The sequence below is a fragment of the Rhinatrema bivittatum genome, chromosome 15 (genome assembly GCF_901001135.1).
Source record: "Rhinatrema bivittatum chromosome 15, aRhiBiv1.1, whole genome shotgun sequence".
Lineage (NCBI taxonomy): Eukaryota > Metazoa > Chordata > Amphibia > Gymnophiona > Rhinatrematidae > Rhinatrema > Rhinatrema bivittatum.
In genome coordinates, this window is record NC_042629.1 from 74225980 (window position 1) to 74246393 (window position 20414).

The following is a 20414-nucleotide window of genomic DNA, read 5'->3' on the forward strand; positions in this document are numbered from 1 at the left end:
GCTATAAGATAGGTACAAAAGAGCCAATAAAGGAGTGACCTCATAGTGGAGTTAATAATTGTAATTGTTGGGCGAGTTCAGGATTTATAGCTTCAGGCTCTGGCAGCACGGAGAGACAGCGTCATACTGGCATTTTAGAAATAATACAGGGTCATGCAAACAGATGAAAGCAGCTACCTTCTCAATTTCAAACCGTGACATCGCACAATATAAAAATATCATTAAATCCCTTGCTTTACTGCTACAATTTCCTGGAATTTATAAATACTTCTTGTTGTTATTTTTGCCGCTGAGGTAATTAAAGGAGAACTTTGTAATTTCCACTTACAAATAATACATGTTTTCCACATGGGGAAATAGGCTACCCCCCGTGCTACTTGCCTTCTTAAATAATAAATGGCAAGGTTTTTGCTAGGACCCCCTCCTCCATTACAATTAAAAACTGGGTCTGGATCGCTTGAGGATGGGGGGGACGTGCTCTATACTAATGCACTTACTGTTTTTATTTTATAAATTTACTGAGCGGGAATACTAGCTGATGCCAAAAGCCTTGTGTTCATCTTCGTCCGGGTAATAAAATACCTGTACCATATTTAAAAGTGCGAAAGGAGAACACTTCTTGCCTATTACATATCATTTACAAATGCAATTAGCTCTTGGGCATAACAGATCTAATACTTCATCTCAAAGCACAGAAGCGCAAGGTATACTAACAAAAAAATTCCTAAATAAATACTATGTCCCCGCCTCCCGTCCCATCACCCACAGCGCAGAGCGCGCGCCGCACCCCAACGACGCATGCGTCCAAGCGCGCGCCTCGCACCCGCAGAGTCGGTGGGGTGACGTCACCGCGGTCCCTCCCCTCGCTGGGTGCGTGCTGCGTGAGTGCGTGTTCGTGGGGTTTCCCGTCCCGGTCCGCAGGGTTACCGCGCCCATCTCCTTCTCGCTGGCTGAGGGGAAGTGAGTGGACGGCCGTTTGCCAGCGAGCGAGCAGGGCAAGGAGGCGAGCACATTACAAAAAAAATAAAATTCCCACCGCCTGCAAACAACGGTCAGCGGCGGGAGGAAGGGAGGCTCCCCCTCACCCCCGGCGGAGAGACAGCGCCCTCCCCATTTCTCCTCACAAAAACCAAATCCTGTTCAACGGTTTTTCCCTCCCCCCCCCCCTCTTCCGGTGCATTTCCCCCTCCCTTCCCCCCCGTCTTCCCGTCGCTGGGCCGTGCTGGGAGGAGAGAGAGAGCGACCTGCACCGCACCACCTCCCTCCCTTCCTCCTCACCACGGATACGAGCAGGAGCACCCACCGCCCGGATCGGCTGGCTCGGGACTCCCGTTAATGAGCAGGCGGGAGGGGACGCTAAAGAGGAGGTAAGCACCGACCCGCCCCCTCTTCCCCAGCCCCGCTTTCTGTTAATTTTAAGCCGGAACCGCTCCCCCCCCCCCCCGGGATGGGCCTTTGTGTCCAGCTAGGATGGGGGAGGGGGGAGACGTTTGTGACTTGGCCTTTTTCCTCCGGATCCCCGCAGGAAGCCCGAGCGAGGGGACAGGGAAGGAGGAGTCCCCGAGATCGGGGTAGGGTTCCATTTTAAAATGCCCTCTGAGGCTGGGCTGCTCTCCTGCCCACACTTCTAAGGCGCGCAAGTAAAAACAGACGTGGAGGACTTTCGTTTCCTGCTGCTCGGGGCTGGCTCCCGGGTGGCAGGGAGCACCTGAGTACTCCAAAGGCCCCGCGCTCACGCTTGCTTGCCCCTCGCCCTTGCTGAGGCAGGCTTTCTCCATGGTGGCTTTAATGGGTGCCGCGGCCGAAAAAAAAGGGGCCTTGGTTTTAAATTAATAAATTAATACTAACAGCTGTAACTGATCGTCTTGTGAAGCTGCCAGTTCGTAAAATACAGCTAACATGGTTTGGGGGGGGGGGGGTCTAACCTTGCCCCCCTAGGGAAAAACATGTATATAGGCAAGACATCCATGGCTGGCTCTGCCTCCCGGACTGGCCGTGGGCCCATTGCCAAGCCGGGCGTGACTTTAGCACGCGTTCAAGTTCCATCTCGATGCAGACTTTCCCCCCCCGTCCTATGCACATTTTGCGAGAGTCAGGAAGCAGTGAAATGAGGAAGCGGGGAGTCCCGTAACTGGCAGTCAAACAGCTGACCGGAGTGGGGAGGAGACTTCGCGGATCAGGCCCGGGTCGCTGGCCGAGGCAGGAAGCCGTGGAAGGGGGTCCAGCTCCACACTTACGGAAGCCGCCTGGGCGGGGCTGCGGTCGGACCCCGCTGTTCACAGCACGGATGGCCCAAGGCTGACGCTTTCCTTTCGCTTTGAATGAATGGCTGGGCCTAAGCACCGCAACAAGATGGCGATCCCAGCATCCAGCTGCTCCTTCTCCCTTTCCACACCGTCCCAGCTTGCAAAACCAGATCTGCCTTTCGCGCAGCTTTGTCCTGGCTTATTTTATGCAAGTACGTTTGTTTCTGCACAGGGTCTTTTTTTTTTTTTTTTGTATGGTTGATTCGTTTTTCGATTCTATTTTCACGACTTCCCCCCCACGGTATACGGTCGGTGGAAGGGGGGTAAACAGTCTTACAGGAAATCACCATAGGCGGCGACAAGAAGACAGCCCGATTCCTTTCACTCTTGGTTGTAAATCTTGTTTAAAATTATTTTTTTTTATAACTTGAATGCTGTGGTTATTTCCCTTTTTTAAGACAAGGTGCTTAGGCTGTTTTTCAGGTGGACTCTTAAAATAAGGAGAGAGTCCATTTCTTTTAGAACGAGTTTCCCCTTAACTTTACAACCCTGAAAAGCCAAAGTACTATTGGGAAGGATAACAACTAAGGGTTTCTCTCAAAACGTACTGTGCCCATTTAAGATCTCAAGTTTTCTCAGTTAAATATTGGTTTTAAGTTTTCTTCCTCCTTTGCTAAATTAAACATATGAAAATATAAATAACTGCTATGTTTTTAGATACTTCTTCATGGATGTGTAGTCTTTATTTACAGAAGTTTGTCATATGCTTGCTACCTACTAAGGTCTGTGGATTAATGGGCTACAAACTTCTAAAATAGACATGCAAGAAATTAGCTTTGCTGCGGGCAATTTACTAGTCTGGATGCTCCCAGTATTTGTAGTTCAGTAGCCACCCTTGCAGGATAGAGTAGTATTCAAGACTGTATATCATACAGAAAATTATTTAATGCTGGGTTGCAATTTTTTAAATCAGTGGTCCATAAATCCACGATAAAAACTGATCTGTATTTCTGTGTGAATTATTTCTTCTAGCAGTCTAAAGGGAAATTTTAAAACTGTATTTGAGTTTTTTTTTGTTGCATGAAAGCAGTTTTCTTAACTGTAGACTTGATAGCATGGTTGGTGTGTGTGTGTGTATATCTAGATCTCTATCTATATCTATATATCTATTAGCAACTCTACCCGTTCTCGCCCGGGCGGTGAGCCTTTTTATTGGCACATCTGCTCTTGTTTTGAGCAGATTTTCCCTAGAAATTCACTGTAAGTGTCCCTTCCACACGCACACATCCCCTCGTACAGGCTCCCTCATTCTCTGGCACACGCACACATCCCCTCGTACAGGCTCCCTCATTCTCTGGCACACGCACACATCCCCTCGTACAGGCTCCCTCATTCTCTGGCGCACGCACACATCCCCTCGTACAGGCTCCCTCATTCTCTGGCGCACGCCCACATCCCCTCGTACAGGCTCCCTCATTCTCTGGCGCACGCACACATCCCCTCGTACAGGCTCCCTCATTCTCTGGCGCACACACACATCCCCTCATATAGGCTTCCTCTCTGAAATCCACACTCAAGCATCCTGCGCACTCCCTCTTTTACCAACCAAGCTGTGTCTCGCACTCCCCCGCACCCCCTCTCTCATACACATTCTCTCTCACCGGCATCCTCCTCCCCTCATATAGGCTCCCTCTCTCTGAAACCGACACTGAAGCATCCCCCCACCCAGCTTCTTACCTCCCATGCTCTCTCACACCCTCCTTACCCCCTCTCACCAACCATGTTCTGTCACCCCCCCTCTCTCACACACATTCTCTCTCACCGGCATCCCCCCCCCCCCCGGCTCTCTCACCCTCCCCAACACATTCTCTCTCATTGGCATGCCGCAGGACCTGCGCCATTCGCAGCGAAGTTGAAGGCCTGGGTGCGCCGATCGCAGCACACAGGGGCCTTCCCTTTTCGTCTCAAACAGCACACTGCGCCTTCATCCTCGCTGCGAACGCAGCGTGTGCCACTGGACGTGCTCCGTTCGCGGCATGCCAGGGTCTCCTCTGCTATATTCTGCCTGTCCCGCGAAGGCCACACTACCAAGCCCGATATATTATGGATATATATATATGGAGAGAGAAGAAAACCTCCCAACACAAAGGGGAAAGAGAAGGAGCACTAATGTTGACTTTTCATTAAAATATTTCTTAATTTCCATAAAATGAACGCTTTTCTGTTACAAATCTAAGCTATACATAATCCTCGACATTAATATTAGAGCAAGTACTGTGCTATATTGCATAAATGATGCAAAGTATGTAAAAGAAGTGGAGCCACTTGCATAAAACATCAAAGTAGAAGAATAATGTTGCATTGTTTAAATGAGGCAAGGCATGTATCAAAACAAACACATGTATGAATGTGGTGTGAAATGGTTTAAAGAAAAACATATAACAATTACAGAATCAAACATCAAATGCTTTTACAGAGGAATCATTTTGACTATTTAGAATTGTAGTATACCACAGGATGCTCCCAGAAACTGGGCCACCAGTTGGTGCTCTCAGTGGGCTGGGTTACACATTTAGTACCTTGTCTACTCTTATGAAGTCTATGTAACCTTTGATAAAACGGTGTGATGTTTTCCTAAGGACTAATGTTGAATCCCAGACAAGGCCCTTGCTTCCCAGTTGCCAGCTTCCTCAGGGGGAAACTGCTAGAAAACAATGACTCCAAATTATGATTCTTCTGAAAATCACATTATGTTCATAATCAACAGGCTCCTAGATCTCCATACACCATAGAAACTTCTGCAACTGAGGTGGTGGAGGCCCCAGTCACATTGAAAATTCCACAGTGCAGATGCTGTCTAAATGACCCTTCACTTTCAAAGCAGCTGAGCAACCATTATATATTTGAAGAGGAATCTAATGTGGCAAGAAGTAATAGTTTTGCTCAGAATACTGCAGCCTCCTGTTGCTCCTTGCTGCAGATTTAGCAGGTGCTTGCTGAGATTTAAACCATGCCTTCCTCCCAGTCTGTTTTTAATGTAGGAATTATATTGGGACCTCCACCATGTCAATTGCAGAAATTTCTTCCAGTCTGCAAAATGTTGAATATACGGTGCCATATATGGTTTGTGGAGATCTAGGTTCCTGTTCATTATGAACAGAATAAGTTTCCGAAGGATCATAATATGTAGTGTAATTTTTTTCTAGCATTTTCCCCCTGAGGAAGCCAGCAGTGGTGAAACAAGGGCCTTGTCGGGGATTCAACATCAGTCCTTAGGAAAACATCACACCGATTTATCAAAGGTTACATAGATGTCATAAAAGTAGACAAGGTACCAAATGTTTAATCCAGCCCATTGAGGGGACCTAATAATTACTTGAGCACCCGCTTTTCTAACGAGCGCCCAGCCACCTCTCCTGGTTGTGCAATCTAATATTTAAATGAGGGGGTGTGCTAAAAAGGAGTCACTAGGGACAAATGTGCATCCCTAGTGCAACCTTGGCATCAGGTGCAATAGAGAGGTATAAATGGGGCCTTTAGAAATAGGATTATTTAGTGGCAGCTCTTTATCAAGTGATTTTCTTTTTGATTATTGCAAATGTATTACTAGTGGTTTGTTTTATTAGTTGGTAGCAATTGCTCGTTATCTTTCCTTGAGTGTTTAGTCAGTGGGATCTCCCTCAAGTGAATGTTGCTTAGTTTTTATACTTTGAGACTTTTCTTCAGGATCTCTAAGGAGGTTTCTTGTTATCCTTATAAAATAGCTTTATTGAATGATTTCTAGGTGGGGATAAGATGAAAGATATTTGTTATGAGTAATGCTAAAAGGAAACATTTGGGAATGAAGGTGGTTTAACATTCACTCGGATGAAATGGTTTACATTTAGAAAGATGTTATCTGAAAAAGAATGCAGGTTTTATAAATGTTTACTTTTTGTTAACCTGAGTTTTTCTTTGGCTTCTAGAGTTTATAGTTAGGGAACACTTGATTTACTAATCAATATTTGTTTTTACACTTAAATATTTGATGTAAGTTCTGCAGTATAAAATACACTAACTTCTGTGTGTGCGTTCTAATTCCTGTAACAGTCTAAATTGGATACACTCTTGCTGTCTAGATTCTGGCTCTCAGTATTAATGGATTTAATAATTAGTCATCTTAATTTTAATATCCTGTTTTGATGCATACTATGTAGTACTCATTTTAGACAAGTTGATAACTAATAAATATGGAAGATAGGCTAGAATGAGCATTGCATAAAAACTAAAGACTTTGAGAAAGTGAAAGGCAAGAAGATTAAACATGCAAAATTTACATGCTGAAAAAGTGATTTGCATTGGAAGAACTGAGAAATTTTTGAAATATGGAATCATAGCTGTAGAAGACATGCTGAATGCATACAAAGCTTACTCCTGGGAGAATTCTGTGCAAACCCCCCCATCCTTAAAATTCTGCACCCAAAAACTTAATTCTGCATACTTTATTGGTCAAAATAACACAATATACATTACAGACTTTAATTTAAAATGTAATACAGAAAAAAGTTATTACTTAGAAGCAGAATTTTAAATATTTTGAGCATAAATCCCTAGAAGCTCACTGTAGAGGTGTCCTTTCCACACTCCCTATTCCCCTGGCCACTTTGCCTTCTCAGGCCCCCAACTCCTCCCCCTGCCAGTATCTCTCCCCTTCCCCCTCAACCCCCTTCCACTTTATCTCCATGCCCAGAGTTGGACCACGCTCTCAGTACTGCCCCTCACACAGGCTCCTTCTGTCCTTCTCTCGCTTTCACAGGCTCCCTCTCTCTCTAGTGTACATGTACATCTCTTCATACAGGGTCCCTCGCTTGCATACACACCCACACAGGTTCCCTTTCTCTCTCACGCATACACTCTCAAACAGGCTACCTCTGACACACCCCTTCAAGCGGGTTTTCACACACACTGGGGCCGCCTTCACCTTCCCCACGCGTGGAATAGGCTCAGTTCACGGCACGCTGGGGCTTCCTCTATCTTAGCAAAATTCTGTGCAGAAAATGGCAATTTGGTGCTAGGGGGGGAATTCTGCACTCTGCAATAGCACAGAATTCCCCCAGGACTAAAAGATCTTAGCACACAGTTTAAGGGATTTGATCAAGGTCACAATGAATGCAAAGGAATTCTGTTGGAAGTCTCCAGGTTTTATGAGTGAACTAAATGTAGGAGGCCATGCTGCCCCAATGACTTGGATGATTGAATAATTGGCATTAATGCTAGGAACTCTTTTTTGGTAATTTTCATTGTGATAAAATAACTGAATATCTCTTTTCATAATGCATATAAGGGTCAACCATGTTAGCCTGCCAAAAACATTTTGACAGAAATCATAATATCTGTAGAAATTACTAAGCTTATGAATGTTTTAAGATGCCAGTTGCCAGTACTTCTTAAAATACCTTTCTTAAGATTGGTAATCCTGATATGTGACATCTCAAACATGTTAATGCAGTAAAAGCATCACTTCTATTTACTCGTGTTCTACAAACTATAGAAAGAAAATAGTAATCTGTAGACATTTTAGCTAATAAAGTAAGGCAATGAGACAATTAGGTTTAAAAAATATTGGCTCTAGTTTTTTCATTGTCACAATATTGAGACCAATCTCGAATATTTCAAGGATCATGCAGATCTTTTGAGTCATTTAAGACACCTTTTATACTTAAAACTGTAAATTGACCTACTTCATCCACTTCATAGCATGCATCAGATTCCCATTAATTGCAGGATTGCTTTAATTCTTTGCAAGTTCCTAACACAAATCTGTGCCGAGAGCAAAGGGGAATATACTGGGATCCTATTAAATATTGCTTTTTTTGATTCAAAATTGAAATTAGTTTGAAAATTAGGCCCAGATATTTGGAGGACCTGGTCATTTGTGAATTTAAATTCATAGTCGTATTACTCTTTCCAAATCTTGGCATGATTCCCAAATTGACCAGGCTGAAGATCTTTGATTTTCTGTGGCAGATGAAGGAAAGATTTTGTGATAACTGTTACAAAATTCTGTGGCACAATTTTCAGTTACTTGGTGGTGATGTGATATATTTTACATAAATTTACATAAGGATTTATATGCACATTTAATTTCAATCTGCATTTATTTTCTGGCTTAGTGACAGTGCTACGAGTCTTCACATTAAGATACATATAATTCCTGAGATCAGCTATTGGTCCTTGGAAGGTCTGGAGTGGTGGACGCTTTTGTTCCACAGCAGTGATATATAGTGGCCAGACTGAGTGCATATGTACTGGATTCCACAGCCAGCTGTTGTCTCTGACCTCTGAGGTAGCTACCCAATCTACCTCTCCTGAACCCTCAAGCACTCAGCCTTACCCTGCTTGACCTGTAGAGCAACATGCATAGGAAACAGTAGTGTGACTGTGGTAGTTGGCACCGTAGGGCACTGATGATGTAGGGTGGTAATAAAGTGGAGATGCAGGCCCATCAGGGGCCCAAGAGCAAGCAGTTGGTTGCCTATAACTAGCATTAGCAAAACTTTGCATGCCTATGGATACAATTCAGATTTTCTTCTCTTCACCTGATATCTCTGCATCTGAAATAGGCCTGCTTAAATTCAGAGCCAGTTGTTCTCTTCCCCCCCCCATCTTCCTGAGCCTGGTGTGACTTTTAAGATTAAATTCAGTAGACTATGTGGGAGTCTAAGCTTTTTGAAACTTTTTCTTTTGATGGCTAATTAACTTCCTATATATTTTAAGGTGTCTATATGAACAGTAAGTTCAGGATGATGTCTTAATAGTAGAAAATCTGACATGTCAAATCATCATAAGAAATGACTATTCCTTTGAATTTTGGTGTGCACATGCAGCATGCTTGAGTACAGTTGTGAAATCACAGTAATTGTATATGTGCAGAATTCCTCGAAGTCAGCATTAATACAAAAAACTCAGATGCAAATATTTAATAGAATAGCAAGTTAATAAAAATATAAAAGCATTAACTATTTGTAAAAGTAGCTGCTCTAGTAAATTACAGAATTGTTTAATGCCTATCTTTAGGTTTCAAAATTTTATCTTTAGGTTTTAACTTTTTAACTTTAGGTTATCAATTTTCACTAGTTTATTTTGACAACATTTTAATGTTAAAATGTAAACAACTTAACCTTTTGTGGAATTAAGTGACTGCAGTAGCCAGGACAGTTATCAAAGGATGAGTTAAATGTCTGCAAGAAGATAGGGTCTCGTATGTAAAATATGCAATTCCCTGAGTGTTTTATTGCTGCTTTGTTTGAAGTTATGGATATCAGCTTTAACTTCCATATGTTCATCCTTAAGTTTGCATTCATAATTTTTTCTCCCAGCAACACTTTTACTATGATACACAATGTCCAAACTGAAGTGCCTCCTAGGATCTCATTTTGAAATAGACCAGTTTATCAAGTTTGCTTGCAGATTTTATATCTGCTGTTTCAAAAATTTTAAAGGGAAGAAAAGGATAGTATACTGGCCAGTTCTAGAGACTGCAGAGAAGGGCTACTGAAATGGTGTATTATCTACACCAGAGGTTGGCTACTCCAGTCCTGGAGTGTCAAATAAGGCTGGTTTTCAGATTATTCACAATGATTGTGCCTGAGGGATACAGTATTTGTTTACGATGGAGGCAGTGTGTGTAAATATCTTAAGCATATTTATTGTGGATATCCTGAAAACCAGCCTTATTTCTGACACTCCAGGACTTGGAGTTGCCTACCTCAGGTCTGATGTAGACCAATCAAATGACTTATGTATACTCTAGAGCAGAGGTTCCCAAACCTGTCCTGGGGGATCCCCAGCCAGTCAGGCTTTCAGGAATATGTATTTCATAAAACTTGCATGCTGTGAAGGCAGTAGATGCAAATTTATCTCATATATTCATTGTGGATATCCTGAAATCCTCCAGAAAAGGTTTGGGAACCACTGCCCCTAGAGCATTGTTTTTCAAGCAGATCCTAGAGTATGCCCTAGCCAGTCTGATTTTCAGGATATCCACAATGAATATGCTTATGAAAAGTTTGCATGCATTCTCGCCTGTAAATGTTCTTGTTCTGAAAGGTAAATGATACATTTACATTAAAGCACTTATTCATGCTGAAATTGTAATAGCTCACTTGATAAATTTGTGGTGGCAAAGCAAGCAATTGATCTTCAGGAGAGCCCTTTTATATTTAATGGTTACATTATAATAGCTGCACAGTGTCCTTTTGGAATCTTGTTTCTCGAAGGAAGTAACATTTCTGGAGTCTTCCTTAGAGAAACAGGTTTCCAGGAGTATTCTAATTATAAAAAAAAAATTGTCCATCTTGTGGATACAGCACTTGGGAGTTCATTAGAGGCAGGGTACTATAATCTGCTCAACAGAGACCCATACTGGTCTGCCCAAGAGGGCCACGTTTACCAGATTTAAGTCATTACTGAATTGACTGGTTTGAAGCAGTGCAGGGACTTTCAGAAAAAGGAGACTACTCTTACTGTTGCATGTGAAGGTTCATGGTTCTGTTTTGTTCTTGGACCTAGAGCGGTTTACTTAGGGAATAGCCACTGCTATTAGTTGCATCAGTAGCATGGGATCTTTTTAGTGTTTGGGTAATTGCCAGGTTCTTATGGCCTGGTTTGGCCTCTGTTGGAAACAGGATGCTGGGCTTGATGGACACTTGGTCTGACCCAGCATGGCAGATTCTTATGATGTTATGAATTATAGTGTAAAATTACAATACTTTCTAATGGTGTCCTAACTAAATCAGTTTGGATGAATCTTTACCCCAGCCTGTCCGCTGTTGTACAGAAGATTGCTCATTAATTTTGCAAGTTTGGCCTGAAGGATTACAAGGTAATATTTTTAGCTTTATACATAGTTAAAGATGAGCAAGAGAATAACAAGCTTCACATGGTTTTAGGAATATTTTTGTAGTCCTAAAGACAAGAATTTCTAACTATTTTTGTAACTCGTAGATCATCTTGGAGTTCGATACTTGTTGACCATCAGAGGAATGAAAATACACCTAAAAAAACCCCTTTCTTGTAATATTTTTGAAAAATAAGCATTTGTACAGTGCTGTATGTTGAGACCACTTGACAATAAAGGACACCTGACTTTGGAGACATCTAGTGAACATTTTGTATAAACATATGAACAAGGCCATTTTGTCCTTAAAGACTGGAATCTTTAGATCCCAATAGGCTCACTTGATAGATTTTATTATAACATCCCATGTATAATTCAGAAAAGGATTACATTGCAAAACAATTAGCAGGGGGTCCATAGTATAAGTACACTGCCCACAAGAAAGTTGAAATATTCCCAGCATAAATCAAGGCAAGTGCATTTTTCTGCTGTCTTACATCACTCAGAACAGCTTCTGCCAGATTGCAGGTGCCCTGCTTTCCTAGCTCATCTGTCATGGCTACCCCACTTGAATGGATTTGATTGGAACTTGTTGGAGGGGGGTGCTTGATACCTGCATGTAGATAGACAACAAGACATAGTGACAGCAATAGTGCTTTGTACTGGTTTACCTAGAAATGCATAAGCTGCTGCTATTTTTCTTTGCCTTCAGATCAACACATTCTGAGACCATATACATTTTCTGCTTGCACTGGGATTGTAAGTGGCGCATACACCAAACAAGTTTAGACATTCTCCAGAATATACTTATAACTGTATATATGGCATAGTAACCAATTTGAATGTTGATATTCCAAATTGTTCCATGTTGCAGTGGGCCACTTTGCCTTAGTCCTCTTGTTCTCTCACCAGTCAAATGTAAATAGAGCATCTTTGGAAGGCAAGGCATGACTGGTTTAAAACTTGTTTCGAATACAGCCCATATGTAATGAAAAAGTAAGAGCCTAGTGAAGGGGAGATGAGGTTTTATGACAAATTTAATCATGCACACCTTAATTGCCTCTACATGTAAATTTTTATGAATGTTTTGTTCCCCACCCTGGACTACTTGTTTGGAGGGGCGAAAATCTTCCTGTAGAAACACTTTTGTTTTTAAATAAAACATAACTTAGCCCTTGATTTAAAAAAAAAACTGAAGTATACCACTGCATGACTACTTAGACTGTAGTGTGGGGTAAGATGGCCTTTGACAAAACATTAGCTCAATAGTATATACAATCTTTCCTTGTTAGATTATCCTGTTCTGTTAATTGGCCAGTCTGCTAGTTATAAAATGTAAGGAAGGGTCACTAAAAGTGTTTTAAATAGTAAAGCCTGAGTAGATTGCAGAGCATAATGCCTGCTCCCAGCTTGCCAAAATCATATCTTATCTGTCAGTCTTAACGCATGATCATGTTAGGTTGGTCACATTTTCTTTTCTGTTGGAGAGCTTTGAGTTTTGTGGTGGGTACTTTTATGTATTGATTTTATTAGTTCATGGCTTACTCAAGTCTTTGTCCATTCAAGGTGATCAGTTTGAGGATTTCAACCATATGTCACCCAACAATTCAAAAGATGAGGGTTGAGTCCTAGATAATTTTCTGTCAATTAGCAGGCTGAATTAGCCATTACATGAGGGTGACTGAACTAACTTTTTACTACACCAGGAATATTTAATGTCTCAATGTATTAGTGAAAATTATGATAGTGTGTTCCTGTTGAGCAAATTGAATCAATCTCCTCCTTTTAAAAGTGTGGATTTGGCCAAAACTATTTGTGAATTATCCCTTGATCTGGCATTAATGTATCAGAAGAGTTTAGTATGTTCAGAATTTGTAGGATTTGAACAAAGGAGATACCCTCTGCAAAGAAGATTAGAGGAGTGATATCTTATGCTGAGCTGTCTAAGGGTGTTAAGAATTTTTACTTGGACTAGTGCATTCACTTCCAGCCCGATAATGGGTTGAATTTTCAGATTATCTTTAATTTTTTAGCTTTTAAGTGTTCTGCTTTTCTTCCCAGAGTTACTCTGATGTGCTTTAAACTCTTTATCAGATTGAGTTTTACTGCCAATGCATGTACTTTGTATGCCTTTAACAGTGCTGGGCTAAGATGGTTGATGACTTTGACCTCTATTTCAACTGGGTGACTTGTTTTATTCAACTGATTTAAGAATAACATGTCTTATTGAAGGTTCAAGCAATATGAAAAAGTAACAGCACAGTTGCTCTGGTTTGGGTCATAAGAACATGCCATACTGGGTCAGACCAAGGGTCCATCAAGTCCAGCATCCTGTCTCCAACAGTGGTCAATCCAGGCCATAAGAACCTGGCAAGTACCCAAAAACTGTCTATCCCATGTTACTGTTGCTAGTAATAGCAGTGGCTATTTTCTAAGTCAACTTAATAGGTAATGGACTTCTCCTCCAAGAACTTATCCAATCCTTTTTTAAACACAGCTATACTAACTGCACTAACCACATCCCCTGGCAGCAAATGCCAGAGTGTAATTGTGCGTTGAGTAAAAAAGAACTTTCTCCGATTAGTTTTAAATGTGCCACACGCTAACTTCATGGAGTGCCCCCTAGTCTTTCTATTATCCAAAAGAGTAAATAACCGATTCACATTTACCTGTTCTAGACCTCTCATGATTTTAAACACCTCTATCATATCCCCCCTCAGTTGTCTCTTCTCCTAGCTGAAAAGTCCTAACCTCTTTAGTCTTTCCTCATAGGGGAGCTGTTCCATCCCCTTATCATTTTGGTTGCCCTTCTCTGTACCTTCTCCATCACAACTATATCTTTTTTGAGATGCGGCGACCAGAATTGTACACAGTATTCAAGGTGCGGTCTCACCATGGAGCGATAGAGGCATTATGATATTTTCCGTTTTATTCACCATTCCCTTTCTAATAATTCCCAACCTTCTGTTTGCTTTTTTGTCTGCCACAGCACAATGAACTGATTTCAATGTATTATCCACTATGATGCCTAGATTTTTCTTGGGTAGTAGCTCCTAATATGGAGCCTAACTGTGCAACTATAAGCATGGGTTATTTTTCCCTATATGCATCACCTTGGCCTTATCTACATTAAATTTAATCTGCCATTTGGATGCCCAATTTTCCAGTCTCATATGGTCTTCCTGCAGTTTATCACAATCCGCTTGTGACTTAACTACTCTGCATAATTTTGTATCATCTGCAAATTTGATAACCTCACTCGTATTCCTTTCCAGATCATTTATAAATATATTGAAAAGCACGGGTCCAATACAGATCCCAGGTCTGTTGGATGTTACTAATATCTTTGGGGCATGCCATTGTTTGAGAAGCATACTGGACTGACTCAAGTTGGCTTTTCTTAGGGCATATGCAGAGGCTGCTAATGAAGTTAATTAATGGAGCAGTTAATGTAGAAAGGAAACAAACTTGGAAGGTCAAAGCAAAATTTAGAGGTAGAAATGTTCGGTTTTTTTTTATTTATGGGAACAGCACACTTAAAAGGCGTGATCTATCAACATTTATTTTTATAGGTAGAGTAAGGGAGAAAATCCATGGTGAAAGATAAGGTGGCAAACTTCACTTATGTTAACAAAAGCATTTACGTTTTTAAAACTGGTGTCTAGATTTTGGTTTCCGAGATTCTTCTTAGGTGTGGAAACATTTAGAAAACCTAGGCTCAAGGATTTCTTTCCTTTTTTCTCACTTTTTTGCCTTATTGCTATTTTGCTGCCCTGTCTTTCTGGTTTTGTCTGTTTTTTAGTTTTTATATTTGATTTTTCTTTAAACACTTTTATATTTCAGGTTTCAGGTGCCCAATTTCGGGTGCTGCTGTGACCTGGCTTCTAGGATTGTTCCAGCCTCTTCTTGTGTACTAATTTGTTTTGACTTATAAATTATAAACTTACTCTATTTGATAACTTTTTCATCTCAATGAAACGGTTTGACTAAACTAGAAATTATTCAGAAAGGAGTAGAGAACTAAATGCAAAACTTAATGACTGTGTATCAGTCTATAATGTGACTGCACCCTGTATTGAATTCTGGTTGCCACATCTGAAAAAAAGATACAGCAAAAGCAAAGAAAAGGTATAGAGAAGGGTGACTAAAATGGTTAATGGGATGCAACAGCTATATAAGAGGCTGGATGTTTAGGGCTCCTCAGCTTGCAAAAGTGAAGACTGAGCGATAGTTTATAAAATCGTGAGAGGCATGAAACATGTTGATAGTGGTTATTTACTCTTTCAAGTATTACTGGAGCTAGGGACTATGCCCTGAAACCAAATAGATTTAAAATGAATTCCAGTAAGTCATTTTACTGTCAACACATTAACTATGGAATTTGTTGCCAGAGAATGTGGTTTAAGGATCATAATTTAGATGAGCTGAAAGGGTTAGGATAAGTTTTTTTTAGAGTGGGTTTATTAGCCATTTAGCCAGATAGCCTTCCATTTCTGGGAGTGAGAAACAGGGAAGGGATCTCCTGATTAAGATCTTCCGGGTACTTTGAAGAGATCTGGACTGTCCACCATTAAAGAGGATGCTGGGCTTGACAGACATTTTTGGTGTGATCTAACTTTGCAATACTTATGTTAACTTTATATAGCCCTGTGTTGGGTTTTTTTCTAGGAACTGATATTTATGGTATAAACTGTTTACTTACACTGTTTAAAAAGGTAGCCCTTGGGTTTAGCCACGAGCAAGAAATTGGTAAATAATTTGGAAATGTTCTCTGCGGAGCTGGTTTTATGTTAAGCATTGATGAGGCCTCACTTTGGAGTACTGTGTTCAATTCTGGAGGTTTTGTATCAAGGATTAGGACAGAATGGAAGCAGTCCAGAGAGGCAACAAAATGCTGTGGGGTCAGCACTGAAAGATTTGAGATGAGACTGAAGAGCCTAAATATTCACTGGAGGAAAGGAAAGACAGAAGATATGATAGACTTTCAAATTTCTGAAAGGAATTAATGATGCAGAAAAATCAAATCTTTTCCAATGGAAAGCTGTAAAACTAGAGGTCACGTTATGAAACTCCAAGGAGGAAGACTCTGGAACAATGCCAGGAAATATTTCTTCACGGAAAGTGGGTGGATGCATGGAATGACCTCCTGGAAATCAAAGTTGAGTGCAACATCTGATTGGAAATCATTTAATTTAAGATCATTCTATTAAATACCAAAGCTTCTGTTTTGGGCGTTCTCTAAATGTAACCAAGAAAAGGTGGTAAGCAAGTATGTGTATTTCTGATGAATAATTTTGCTTAGCATGGCATATGTGAAGTCACTGGGCAACATTTCCGAGGCTGTACCTATTTCTAGTACGGTAGCTCCATGAAGACTTCAAGTGCATGCATAACAAACGAATATGTAAATCATATTAGATATACCTGGTCTCTTCTAATAAAATTTGCAGTTCTTATGATTTAAGTTTTTTTTTCTTGTTAAGTCATGTATAAAGTAATTCAGAGAAACATGAGTAGAATGACAGATCACAGATTTTTTTAGCTGTGCTGAGCTCTGTATAAAAGTAGAAGTTCTCATTTTAATGGGCTACTTATTTCAAAATAAGATATTGCAGGAGCTACCCGCATTCCTTGCAAGTTTACTGAACAAGGTGACAATGCTGTCTTATTTAACAACTTCTGAAGCTTGAAAGCAAGTTGATATGAACTGTAGACAAACTATCACTCAGTCATGTCTTTGTTTTACGTGTTCTCATGTGCAGCTCAGCAGATGGTGTTGAACCTGGCTTCCCACTTCAGGATAGAGAATGTCTGCCTTTGCCTGACAGTACCATCTATGAACAGCATGTCAGATTGACCCCTGCCTGAGTACAGTCACTGAGATGGTTTGGGTTAGAGCAGAAGGTCTCTGAATAAAACAGGACCAAATGACCTGGCTACCTGTGGATGAACGGTCATCCACTAATCCGTATTTTTTTTTTTAATCTATTTAAAGTAAACATTTTGGCGTTCCTTCTTCCCTTCTGCAGACCATGGATTAGAAAATCAAGCTTTTGACACCTTTTATAAGAGTAGTTCATTTTTCATGGTATTCAGTCGACCATTCTGCTTACTGTATAACCATTAATAAACCACCTTCAAATACACATTAACCTCCTGTACATAAGCATGACTCTTAATATTGCTTCCCATGTATCTAGTTTGTCCAGGCACTAGAAACCATAAATCTGCACTAGAGTTCTTGGATGTATTATGGATATTCCTATCCTAAACCTTATTTCCTTTTCACTTAAACAGGAGGGGAGGGGGGGGGGGGGTTAACTTGTATCCCCATTAGCTTTGTGTATTACCTACAAGATTGTTTTTTTTCTGACAGACCTCTCAAAAGTGATTGCTCATAGAGATGCAGCTTCATTTTTAAGTCTTACTGTGGTGCCAGGGAGACCTGACAAATGTCAGACACCCAAAAGCTGAGGAGTGGATGTGGCAGGCTGGATGGGCTACAGGTTGTTTTATCAATCAAGTTTTGTTCTGTGAAAAACATCCTGATAGAGGGACTCCATAGTGGGGAGTATAAACTTGGGAATTAACTGTTGAGAGATGCAACTCAAATGCCTTGCAGTTGGCTTAGCCTACATGAATGGGCAGAAAGGCCAGAAGTTAGCTAAAGAAAAACAAAAGGCAGGTGAACTGGATATCATTGTACATATAGGTAAAAATGACCTGGAAAATCAATTGGGAAAACGTTCAAAAGCATTTTAAAGAATTGGAGTGTTGAAGTAGCTGAATCTGTGACTTCAGAACTGCAACCCACACCCGCCTGCATCTGGAAAGTAGAAGGAATTTTTCTCAAAAGAGCTTTATTTTATGGCTGAAAATTTTGTGCAGGGATAAAGATTCTGGTTACATTGGGGATGGGGAATGTACTTGGAAAAGAAGGATCTTTACAAATGGGATGGTTTACATCCATCAAAGGAGGACGTTGTTATGGTTCTTGCCTATTTCACATCCTACTAAGACCAGTATTTAAATTAGGCGGTGCTCTTCCCCACCCCCAAAAGCAAAAACAAGTGAGAGAAACCTAAGCTTTGAAGAGATAAAAGCCCAAGATAAGACAACATACAGGAAACAGCAAGCAAAAACAGGAGACTTAGCTACATATAACTAATTGGAAAATGAGAATAAGTGTGTGAAGGCTATGTAACAAAATCATAAACCTGAAACCCTCATATCATGCACGAAAGTGAGGGACAAAGGAGGTGGGAAACTGCAGATGTAGCAGCAAAGCTATGAAAATACTGCTAAAGAGAGAGGTAGCACCTTGAATCAAGTATTGTGGAGCACACCAGATGCCATGATTTTACAAAGGGAAAATAACAGGATGGCAAGTGGTGCAGCAGGCAGGTGCAGTAGATGTCTATATAGATATTATCTTGATGCAGTTTTACATAGGCTGGCAAGCAAGCTGGACTCTATGGGAATAAACAGAGTTGTCAGTTGGATGAAAACCTATTTAAATAATAGGACTCACAGAATGATTGTAAATGATTGCCTCAAGCAGAGTGATCAATGGGCTACATACATGTGATAGCAGAAAAAGACTCTAGTCTGTCCAACCACCCAACTAATTCAGCTTACAATTCCTATCACTCCCTCCGACATCATATGTTGATCCCATGCTTTATCCACCTATTCTGGCCACCTTATGATAATAGAAATCAATAGATAAAAATATTGACCAGAACTGGTCCCAATACTGAGCCTTGGGACTTTGTACTGGTTCTGGTCAATATTTTTATTAGCAATATTGTTAATTAAAACTCAAACTGGAAAAATGGTCAAGGGTTTGTAAAATGAGCTTGTGTGAAAAAATATAAAATCTTGCATTTTGGGATGCAAAAAATTCAGTAACGTATCTGTTAGGACAGTGGTTCTCTATCTCTTTTTCTATCAGGACACACCTGAGAGATGATGCTCACAGCCGTGACACACTGAATACGTGACCATCGTGAATAAATATAAGCATATGCTCTGCATCCACAGGAGTCTCCTGCTTCCTAACAGTGGATGAAGAGCAGAACAAACATTTCCCTGTACAACTCGCCAAACAAAAAAGAGATTCTGATTCTGGTGTCATCTTAAACAGCATCACAAACTCCCTGTATTACCAGGTACATTGAAAAATAAAACAAACTCCACTCTGTACATGTCTATCAAAGCAGCCATACCTCAGCAGCACTGACTCCAAGAAATGAAACAGCAATAGCCCTATCCATGAAAAGGTAGCAGTTCACCACCAGTGCGATATAATATTGAGAAAATACAACAAATAAGGCTAAAGTACCTCATCTCAGTACATACACACAGAACACAAACATCTGCCTTAAATATAGAATAAGACTGCAAATTTACAAATGAGGAAACAAAACCTGGAATGGAAACCCCAAGACCATCTTCTGCATGAGGTGCAAAACTGGAGGCTAGAAACAAATTTATTTTCTCCTACACTAAGCAAAGTTCAGAGAAGAAATGCACATCCTCAAAACTGACAAAGTATGGCCCTTGTACCCAGTCACTCCCCTCCATACCCTTCACTTCTCCCAACTACTCAATCATCCCTTCACATGCTTATATCCCTGTCCAATATTCCCAACATCCCCCACCCCAATCCTCTTCCCTGTGCTCCCTCTCTACCATGCTCAACTTTCTTCCCTTCCCAATCCAGAATACCTCTGACTACCCCTTCCTGCTCAGCAGCCCCCAACCCCTCCCTCCCCACTCCTTCCTATCCAGCAGACTCCTGAATCCGTCTTACCACGCCTTCCTGCCCAGTACATTTCCCCCTCCTCCTGGCTCCCAGCCAGCAGAAAAGACTTCAGTCCATTCCAGAGTCTCTTTCCCTCTTTATCAGCAGAAGATGAGGCGGCAGCAGCAGCGGATCTATAGAGCACGCACCTTTTTCCCTTGTGCGCCTGCTTTCACGTTTCAGGCTCCATGGGGTAAAGAGAGCATCAGCAGCCTCACGGCCAGGCATAAAAAGATAAAGTTGGTTCCTGCTGGGCCCATATGAGCAGGAGTTGGCGATATAGTGCTCTCATCTGGGTGAAGGAGGGTACAACTTCCCACTGGCCAGGAAGAAAAGAAGGAAGCAAGATAGGTTCCTGTCATACCCAATAAAAGAAGTCAGGCAACTCCTGCCCAGACTGATGAGGAAGGATCCTTTTTCTGTTGTCTCTGCGACACACCTCTCGGGACTTAGCAACACACTAGTGTGTCCTGGCACACCTGCT

General features: G+C 41.2%; 1 protein-coding gene across 2 annotated transcripts in view; it reads left to right on the forward strand.

The window, feature by feature from the left end:
- The first annotated feature begins 886 nt into the window (after window positions 1-886).
- Window positions 887-20414, forward strand: part of GNB1 (G protein subunit beta 1) — an 89977-nt gene continuing 70449 nt past the window's right edge. The window contains exon 1 of one of the 2 annotated variants that reach the window (XM_029577926.1): window positions 887-1367. The gene's annotated coding sequence lies outside the window, so the exon portion shown is untranslated. Of the gene's footprint in view, window positions 1368-2190; window positions 2459-20414 lie in introns of those variants that run through there. The other variant, XM_029577927.1, reaches the window with a different exon arrangement.